Source organism: Alosa alosa, chromosome 4 (assembly GCF_017589495.1).
Source record: "Alosa alosa isolate M-15738 ecotype Scorff River chromosome 4, AALO_Geno_1.1, whole genome shotgun sequence".
Taxonomy (NCBI): Eukaryota; Metazoa; Chordata; class Actinopteri; order Clupeiformes; family Clupeidae; genus Alosa; species Alosa alosa.
In genome coordinates this window covers 32,191,063-32,201,676 of record NC_063192.1, presented here as the reverse complement: position 1 = coordinate 32,201,676, position 10,614 = coordinate 32,191,063, and the positions used below count along the sequence as shown (strand labels likewise).

Below are 10,614 nucleotides of genomic sequence, written 5' to 3'. Positions count from 1 at the left end.
TTTCTGTTCTCTCTCCCCTCCACTCTCTCATTTTTATTTTCATGCCTTACCTTCTCTCTCTCTCTCTCTCTCTCTCTCTCTCTCTTTCTGACCCTCACTTGCTCTTTCTCACACAATCTCTCTCTCTCTCTCTCTTTCTGACCCTCACTTGCTCTTTCTCACACAATCTCTCTCTCTCTCTCTCTGTCTCTCTCTCTCTCTCTTTCTCTCTTCTTCTCTCGCTTTCCCTCCGGTGTCTCTCCAGGGAGGGACCATATAGACTGCCACCGAGCCACAGAGATAGTCCGAGACGAGTGGGCTCCGGACAGGCTATACATCAACTGTCCTCTCCTTCGGAGTCTCTGTCTTTTCCCAGTGTGCTCAGCTAGACCTCTGGACAGAGCGCCTTCAGCATCTGACGTCTGGCTGTGCAATTAGACAGCCGAGCATCTGTGGTTTCTGCTCCGGTTCTGTTCTGGGGACGCAGCGGGCACAAGGGGGGACACGCCATGGATTTGTCTCCTTCAATAACTTTTTTATTTCCACGCCCCAGTGAATTATGGATTCTGCCAGATATGGAAATTCTCTCCTCAAGTTAAAACAATATTCCCTGCCACTGAAGGAGAAGAAGGCTTACGTTTGCTACAGCTCTGACTTGCTTTAATGGCCACGGCCTCTTGATGAGATTACTCTCAATAAAAGCTCGTATCAACAGGACAAGACAACAGCATACATGGCTGCTTCTTTGGTCTTCTGATTCTTCGGTGCCTCTGAGTTTTTCTCTGTACTCTTCATAATGATGTGAAAGGAAACTAAGTCGACACAAATTGCTTTGGTGAGAGAATACCAATTGGCGACAGCATTCATTTTCAATAGTATTAATCCATTTTAGTCCACTTTGAGAGACAATGAGATCAGCACTGTATTTACACTGCATACATCACTCATAAATAATTTAGTTAATCTCTCTTCACATAATAGCTTATTCTGCTTTCTTGTACCCACTCTACTGGCATATTTTTAAATCTCAAATCAGCTCAGCACCTTTTCTAAATCATCTTTCTCTATACTGAATATAAATACACTATGCCAGTTTGCATTTTCACACACACTCTTCTATTAAATTATTTGTAGAGAACGTGTTATGTATTTTCATGCTCCTCCTCCCGTCCCCAGATCACAGCAGACTGTGCCCACCATGTAGGAGCGGCAGAGTTGAGTCATGCTTAGTGCCATGCTCAGTTTAAGACAGCCCATGCCATTGTGTAACACAGTGTATGTTGGAGGGCTGTGTTGCCTGTTGTTAGAGTCGACCTGTCTCAGGCTCACTCTCTGCACATTTTCTCGACAGCGAAAGCTGCAGTCTCTGAGGGCATCTGAGTGTCTGACCTAATTCCTCTCTCTCGCTGTCGCTGTTTTCTCCTACATGTCGAGGTGTCTGTTCCGTGCTGGTGCTGGAGCTGCAGTGCAAACCCCCTCCTCCCCAGCCCCGTCCAGCCCCAGTCCGACAGATGCTCGCAGAGTCCCTAGCTAATTGCGCGCCCGTGACCCGCCGCGCCTCTCGAAAGCCTCCTCGTTCAAAGAGATGTGCATCATCAGATCCCCGCTCCGTCAGGGTGCCACGGCGGCATTAATGACCATGACCATGTCGCATCTGGATCATTTCCATGACAATCACAGAGCCAGTCGAGCGCTAAGGAGGCCAGCATCTGCTAATGGAGGCAGCAGGAGCGCATGAGACATCAGGGGGTTGGAACCTGTCACCACTCGTTGCCGGTGCTGTCGTTTGGGGGCCCCAAAGTCACTGTATTATTTAGAAAATAACCCCCGGGGCCGGGCGGGTCAGAGGATTAGGGGCTCCAGAAAAGATGCCTCACGCTGATGCCTCATCTCTAGATTACCTTTCATTTTTTCCCCCGCAATCCTCCTCTGGTCTGGCAACAGTGGGGAAGCTGGAGATGCATTCTCATACAGCAGTAATGATGGCTGTGCCTTGCACCAGACAAGCCACTGATCAATTGCACTGTATGTGAGGGAGGGTAAACCGTATGATCTCGTCTCGTCTCGTCTGATCCCCCCTTTAACACCTCGGGGCTTCCCTCATTATCTGTTGTCTGGGGCCCTGGTTAAGACATGTGTGATGTTTTTCAAATGAATTCAGTGACCAAGCTAAGATAACAACCCTTTGTCATGAATGCATTAATGTAAAACACATTTGTACAACAATGTTAAACATCACATATTTTAACTCAGTCTGCATCACTGAATTTCGGATCAGTAGGCCTTTAGCATTGTTTTTCTGTCACTTAATTAGCTACACCAACACACTTTCTTGGCTACCCTCAACCTTGTCATCACAAAGGATCTCAATGTCTCTACAACCGTTAAGGATTTGGCCTTGTCTGATCATATCTGCATGTTCTTTGATGTGTTCATGTCCCCACACGTTCAGAACAGATCCATGATGGTAAGAAAGAGAATCATAAATGATCATACAAGCGGTCTCTTTGAGCAAGGACTTTCACAGACCTCAAGTCAACTGTCAGACTTAGTACAGTAGATGATTAACTGAATAATTTAATTCAAAAAATGGCAAATATTATGGATGACATTGTCCCATTAAAATTCAAGACAGTCACTGACAAACAGAAAGCACGATGGAAACAAAATCCAGCGTTTAAAATTCTAAAAAGAGAATGTAGGAAGACTGAAAAAATATGGTAAAAAATACAAACTTCAGATCCTGTATGAAACCCATAAAAAGATGCAAAGCAAGACAGTAGAAGTATAAAAAACAGTATAAAAAAACTGTCTAAAAGTTCCAATCCCCTAAACGTACCTGATCTTCTTTCAGCTAATAAATGGTATGAGTTTGCATTCTTTTTCAAAGGTACAATTGGTAAAATCAGACTGAACATATCTTCTCAATAACTAACTCAACATCAGGAACCTTTACTTCTTAACCTTTACTTACTTTACTTTTTAAACTATTTTAGCTGTTGCCCTTCTATGATTTTACTTTCTATGATTTACTAGTCTTTGCTTTTGTTTATGCAAAGCTCATTGAATTACCCTGTGGATGACTTTGGCTACATAAATAAACTGGCCTTGCCTTGCCTAATTTAATTGTTGAAGCGTCATCTGTGTCTGTAATTTTGCATGAATTTAACACAGGAACAACCCTTGGTGGACATTCCATTGCAAATGAGCAAACTGTAGCTGAATCTTTCATCCTCTCTCTTTCAGCAACCAGTGTGTCTGCTCTGCGAGCACCACCACTCACGCACCTGTGCCACGCCGAACAGCTCAGCGAGAGCAGCTTTTGACTTCATCCAGATGAAAATCTCGCCCGCTGGGGGATCCGTCAGCCACGTTCATGCACTGCCTCAATCTTCCCACTCTCTTTCTCCCCCCTTACTTTCTGTCTCACTCTCTCTTTCTCTCCTCTCCCCTCTTTCTCTCTCAGAATTGTCTCTCTGGCTTTGGCGGGGATTAATTTCAGATGAAGTCAGGAGTAGCTATGGAGATTTCCCTGGTGGCCATCTGACAGCAGTGTGGGCTTTGCCCGGCTGATTAAGAGAGTGGAAGGCTCGTGTCCTGAGGAGGGTGCCGCTACTGTATGGAGGAGCGGTGGCGAGGCTGCTTTGGGGTAACTCGTACAGCTGGGCACGCAGCCACGGCAGTTCGGGATAAAGTCGGCCTCCTTGATTGCCTCCAAAGTGCGGTCAGAACGTGCGGGGCAGGCAGGAGTGAGGGATGGGGGGCCCTCTGGGAGGTTAAGCGCCGGCAGGAGACAACGACAGGCCAAGCCAGAGATCCGTCATCCCCCAGCATGGACGGGTCGAGGCCAGCGAGGGCTCCCGCCTAGTGTGACTGGCCACCGCCCCTTGATTTAGCTGGGCTTCGGGGACACCTGAAGGGAGTGAGGTTGCTCGTGCACACCTGTTCGATGAGCTCCCTCAGGGGACAGTCTTCCTGCTGTCTGCTCCAGTGGAAGGCTCCTCCACAGAGTCTGGATCTATTATTCATGACAAGAGGTACTCATTACAATACACAATAAGAGCAACACAATCATTATAATGTTGCATATTTGACTTTTGCACATACACTGTATCATGCATGCAAATTGATTCATAGTTCAATACATTTCAAAACATTTCAAGACAGATGTGTTTGGTTATATGTTAAGACTTTATTAAATGCACAGTGTTGTGCTATACCTTAAGGTTGGTGCATGCTAATACTTCCTGAGGTTATCTACAGTTAGGTGAAACTGCTAGTTAATGAGGACATGCTGGCCTGCTAGCTGCAAGCAGCCTACTGTGGCACTATGTGGCTGTGGCTTTGTTGCTTCAGCACTGTAATGCTGTGTTCTCTCTCTCAAATTAGAGCTTTGCTGTCAAGAGTCAGAAAAAGGGACATCCTCCCAGTGCACATTTAGTGGGCCCTGTGTGGAACCCAGGAAGGATCTGATTTAAAGGGGGACAAAGAGGTAATCCCTGGCTGCAGCTCTGTCCTGAGTGTCATGTCAACCTGTCACAGTGGAGCCTGCCTTGCCAGTGATTCCCTCCATCTTTTCTCACTCCAGCTCCCTCTCTCTCTCTCTGTCTTTTGCTCTCTCTCTCTCTCTCTCTCTCTCCCTGGCGGTTGCCTGGCTGCCTGTCACTCTGTCAGGGCTAATCGAATCAGCTCGTTCTTGGGGAGGAGTATGTGGTGAAAAGAGAGCATCACAAAGCAGCAGAGTTGTTTGTCATTGCCTCCCAATCATGTTAGGGAATTTGTGCAATTACATTGGAGCGCGGGCCTTCGCGCCTGCACACGGCTCCACTGGGAGGGCGCTATGAGGGGGCTCGGGATGCGGCAGGAGGATGAAGGATCAAGCCATCTGGAGCCAAGCACTCCAGATGGGTCTGAAAAACAGCCGGAGGCAAGGAGGCCTTACCTGGACGTGTGGGTGACGAGGAGCTGAAAGGGAAGTTCCCACCAGTCACGCTCTCACTTTATGTTTGTGGTCGCAGGAAGAAATTGCCTAACAGCTCACGTATTAGTAAATGCATTGTATTTTATCATTTTCTGAGACTTTGACCTTGAATTTCCTTTGTGTTTTTTCAATGCAGTGTTTTTCGGTTGCCAAATTCCACCTGTGAATATATCGTGTGTGCATTAGCCTTGCCAGAGGGGACTGCTAGCAGTTAGCCTCCAAGACCGTTAGAGGAGTCTGGGAGTGGAGCCAGCAATTAGCCCCAGAGAGAAGCTCTGCAGCCGGGGGAGAGCAGGGGCAGCAGACTCCAGCCTGCTGGCAGGAAGATGGGTGCTGTGGTGGATCACGCCCGATGCCATCCCAGCGTTAGAGAGAAACCAATATAGGCTGCTGCCACACTCAAACAGGCAGGATTGGGCTGTGGATTTATGCGCACATGGCAGAGAGACCTGAGGGTTGCGGCAAGGCTGCCCATCACAACAGCTCCCCCAAAGAGATGCTGACAGAGTGGGCATGTATGGAGCACGTGGCCGCAGACAGGCAGCAGAGGACCGACCTGCACTGGCGCCAGGAGAATGCCACAACACTTTATCAGCATGAATGCATTCGATGCCATCACTGTCAAGTCACAAGGGTAGTAGATCTCTCCTTCCTTCTCCACAATTTCTCTCTCTCTCTCTCTCTCACTCTCTCTCTCTTGCTGACCACTCAAGGAATAATGTAAATCTGAGAATTAAGGAATCATGACAGTCTGAACACGGAGACACAGAGATTCATTCGTAGTCCCTGGCGTAGTCACTGCATATTTTCTTTCAGGAGCACAGAAGGAACAGTATGAAAAGGATCTTTTCTGGTTCCCTCGTTCTCAGACATGATTGAAGGAAGGTCTGTATCTTTCTTTCTTTCTGTATCTTTCTCACATGACATGACAGAGAAAACACAGCCAAGTCTTTATCAATGCTATACCTCGAGAAAGAGAGGCAGTGAGAAAAAAGAATGATTTGCAGAGGTGGAAAAAGTACGAAAATATTGTACTCAAGTAAAAGTACCAATACCTTGATGAAATATTACTCAAGTACAAGTTAAAATACCGATCTGAAAATGTACTCAAGTAAAAGTAAAAAGTAGTTCATTTAAAATGTACTTTAAGTAAAAGTTACTTAGTTACTTTTTTGGGGGGGGTACCAGAACAACCAGTTTTACCAAAGACTTTCTAATGAGGAGATACAGCACTCAAAAATCCTCCATAGTAATGCATGGGGTTAGTTTGTAACGCCAATATGGCAGTTGTCTACACATCATATGTCTACACATATCACAACCCTTCCGTGGCAAAACGTCGACATGTGAATACATTGAGTGAATCATGTGGTGTGTTGTAAAATACATTGAGCCAATCATGTGGTGTGCTGTGAAGACATCGTGCCAATCATCTGTTATGATCTCGCTGCTGGAGCAAGATTGGTGTCGTGAATCCTTACGCACACGCAATTTTGCTGAAATAGATGCACGATAAGTGCCCAAAAAAGTGTTGCAATATGGCCGCCGAGTGGAGGTACTTGCCTGAAAAGGACGTTGAGAAATGGAGATCTATGTGAAAAATCACCGGAGTTCTCCTTTAAGTTTGAGCAGTAGTTGATTTTTTAAAGTTAGTTGCACTCATCCATGGGTCGCTTTGCAGTGAACAGTAATCCAGCACAACTGAAAAGCCCCTCAAAGGCAGCTGAGGCAGGCAGGCCAATATTGAGTTGCAGAGAGTTTTTTTATATTTGGAAACGAGCAGAAGGTTCAGCAGATTAAAGGGCGTCGTACTGGGGGGGAAAGTGGGAAGTATAGGGCCCCAATGGAGGAGAGGGTCCTTGAAAAGTGGAATACAGGGGGCACAACATTTTCACCAGGCATTAGTAACAACTCAGGTAATCCACACATAAAAAATCCAAACAACTCCATAAGTAGAGTCATGTAATGAAGTGGAATAACACAGGGGAAAAGTATTAAACACGCTAAGAAAAAGCACTAAGGAAAGGGAAGGAACGAGCTGGAATCTGTATAGAGAGTAGTTATCCTTTCTATCTGTGCAAATTAATATAAGCTTGGTTAGTAGCCTACATATTGATGGGCTATAAAAAGGTTTCTCATTATCAAGGTGTCACACAAGAAACATTTCATGATGGATAAAAGCAAAAAGCTCTCCCAAGACTTTTGCAACCTTATTGTTGCAAAACATATCAATGCAACTGGTTACAGATGCATTTCAAAACATCAGAATCTTCCAGTAAGCAGCATGGGAGCCATTATCTGCAAGTGGAAGAAACATCACTGCATCATCAACCGGCCATGCACAGGATCTCCTTGTAATATTTCTGACCAGGGAGTCAGAAGGATAGTCAATTCCAAGAGCCAAGGACCACTCAGAGAAAGCTCCAGAAAGACTTGAAGGCAGCCAATTCAATTAAATAGTTCTGGAAGTAACTAAAGATCAGGATTCACAAGAGGGACCCCTGGAATCTGTTTAGAAGCTGTCTTTACAAACAAAGGCTTTTCCACAAAGTATTGAAGAAATTTCAGTAGGCACGTTCAATACTTTTTTCCTGTGTCATTCCACTTTAATACACAAAACTCTTATGTTTAGATTTTTTATATGTGTGTTAATATAATGTGTGGTGAAAATTTCGAATAGACTCACTGGAAGTTTAGGTTAATTACTGGGGAAAAAAATAAGCGTTCAATACTTATTTCCACCATATATTTATTTTACCTGAATATTTTAACATCCAAATTAAATGTCAAAATGAATGTCAGACGAAATTTAAAGTTTGACTGACTGGATTTTGTATACAAAACATAGTGAAAACTGTGAAAGGTCACTCTCACTCTCCCTTGCTAAAGAGCTCAATGGTTTAGTCCGTCTACACGATTCACAAGGTAGTCTATCTTTTGTTTATTTAGTTGAGCATCGCTAGCCTGACGTTGTCATACTCAAATTCTAGTCAGAATATGAGTCTGATACTGCTCCATTGGGACGTAATTATGGGGCGTGTTTCAACCGATACAGGGGGGGAATGCCTCTGCACTCAATTGGATAGACCTAACCAATCAGAGCAACGAAATAGCTTACCGTTTACCGGTGTAGGAAGAAAACACACAAACCATCCTTCTTCTCCTATATCCCCTTCATTTTTTAAAAATAATTCTGTTGAACACTGATAGGCTACAAACATGTTAAACAGCTGGGAAAGGCTGTCGCAAATCCCTCGAACAGGTGGTCAATCAGAGATTTCAAACAAACAAGGGAACATGTCGCAATGCAACAGCGCTGTTTTCCCTTGATGAAAGTGAAACCACCAGTTTTCCCACATCTCAACTTTGCCAAAGTTTTTAGAAATAATCGTTTTCAGTGATACAACCTCATTAAATAATATGAAATTTCCATATGGGGTCTTAAAAGCTATGTTTCCTTCTAGCCACAGCGTTTTTGTTTCAAACATAAGCCTAATCTAAGCGTGCTCCGAGTCGCTGTTGCTCACCTGTCCATCATCGTAAAGCCTGATTTGATTGGTCCGCCCGATTTAGGGCGAGCATACTTCCACCACAATGGAGCAATGCCAGACCGAACTTCCCGTGGGGCGGGACTAAGTTCGGAAAGGCACCCAGGCTAGAGCATCGCTAGTAGTGGACCGCTAATTGTTTTGCTGCTGGTGCAATGTCTTTCTCCAAGAAAGCCAAGTCAGGTTACTAAAAACAAAGGCAGGGAAAAAGAGAGACATCAAAATGAGGGGAAACAACTGCTAATAAACTTCTTTCCAAAGAAAGGTGAGCACAAACGGCAAAACACGAAATCCCATGGTGTTTGCTTAAATATCTCCACAATCATTAGTGCTAAAACGAACTGAGACAACCGATTGGAATAGCGGAAAATACACTTTCATAGGTTAGGCTAATCTGATGCATCTCGTGATCTAGTCTCCATCACTTTCAGAAAGACTGCATGGCGCCAGCTTGATTCATGTGCTGTTGTAGGCTACATGCTGATCATTATCACTAGGCTAGTGGTTTAGGCCGCGATTTCTTTCTCTCCCTTTCCGTTTTCGTTCTTTTTTTTTACTCAAGTAACGGATGGGATTTTTGATGTAGCGAAGTACAATACTTCACTCAAAATGTAATCAAGTAAAATTTAAAATACCGATTTTATAAACTACTTAAAAAATACAAAATACACAGAAAAACTACTCAATACAGTAACGTGAGTAAATGTATTTCGTTACTTTCCACCTCTGACGATTTGTTTGCAGATACTGGGGACACTGTTTCACCACCTTGTCTGTTGTCTTATAAGCCAGGGACATTGTGCGAGCGAGCACTGAAGCGGATGCCGCACACGCATGGCTTTTTACAGTTGGCTTATCCACAGCAACGACTCAGTGAATTCGCTGGGCTTAATAAGCTTATAAGTTGAGCATGTCGCGCCCTGTCCAACTCGTGCGCTGGGAGCGCAAGGCAGCAGCCACTTCACAACCGTAATCCCCTAAACCACTGGCCGCATTTGCCGCCTCTCAAAACAGGTCAAAGGCGGCGGGCTTAATGACAGAACAAACAGATCAGCACGGCCATTTGCCTGCGGAGATATACAGCTCATTAGCTGTCACATCTTCATTGTTGAAATGTGGCAACACAGTGGACATTGTGGGAGATGGACAGTGGACGTCTTCAAGCAACAGTGGCTGTGGCACAGAGCAAGGACAGCAGGCCTCTCCCACCGACAGAGGAAAGAGACGAGGGTTGATAAGCAGTTAGACGGCAGAGAAGGGCTTATTCTTCACAGTGGCATTTTATATTTTATATTACTCATTTCCCCATCTGGTCTTTGGAAATGAAATCTAACAATGGTCGGCAACATTTCTCATCACAGAGATTCTGATAATTTCTCTTGGGCTTCTCTTGGCCACCCCCACGTAAAAAGAAATGAGGATCTTGAGGATCTTGAAATGAGAAGTGTTTCAAGTGACTTTTGTGCGTCCACCACAGTCATGGTGACATGGTGCTGCTGAGCTAAGTGCTTGCGGTTTTCTTGTGCTTTCATGGAGGAGGTGTTGCATCCGCAGCTATTCACTGGACAGCCTAGCACTCTGCATGTTTTTAGTTAGGTCCTCATGGCTTGTTTTGTGACTCATACTATATTCCATCACCTTTTGCAATGTGTACAAAAGGGAGTTATTGTGTGTTTGTGTGCAGCAGGGACAGGGGGCATCCAGATGATCGCTTTGGAGGCAGGACTGACCTTGCGTCGACCCCCAGCGCTCCGCCAACTGCACACTGGCTGGACCATTCCAAGCAGAGATGTGGACACGGAGGGGGGGGGGGGCTGCGTCGCTATGGCCCAAACAGCCCCCATGGCCATCCACACTGGCGCCTGCCAACTCAAACACGCCAGCTGCGTGGCCAAACAAGCGGCGGCATTATGAGCCTCTTCAAAAGCGCCGCACTCTAGAGCCCGTGTGCCCGCGAACATGGGCATGGGGACTGGCATTTGGGGGAGACGGACAGGTTCGTGCACATCACACGTCTGTGGGCTGCCGTTTCATGGGCAACTAAGACAAAACAAAATGAATGGGTGAAGTTGTGAGTCACAGACAAATGTGTGTGTGTAATGAATG

General features: G+C 45.4%; 1 long non-coding RNA gene across 1 annotated transcript; it reads left to right on the top strand.

The window, feature by feature from the left end:
- The first annotated feature begins 5,264 nt into the window (after nucleotides 1-5,264).
- On the top strand, nucleotides 5,265-10,283 carry LOC125293760. Its single transcript, XR_007193416.1, has 3 exons — nucleotides 5,265-5,594; nucleotides 5,777-5,845; nucleotides 10,193-10,283. It is a non-coding gene; the product is annotated as an uncharacterized LOC125293760 (long non-coding RNA).
- The last annotated feature ends 331 nt before the right edge of the window (nucleotides 10,284-10,614 follow it).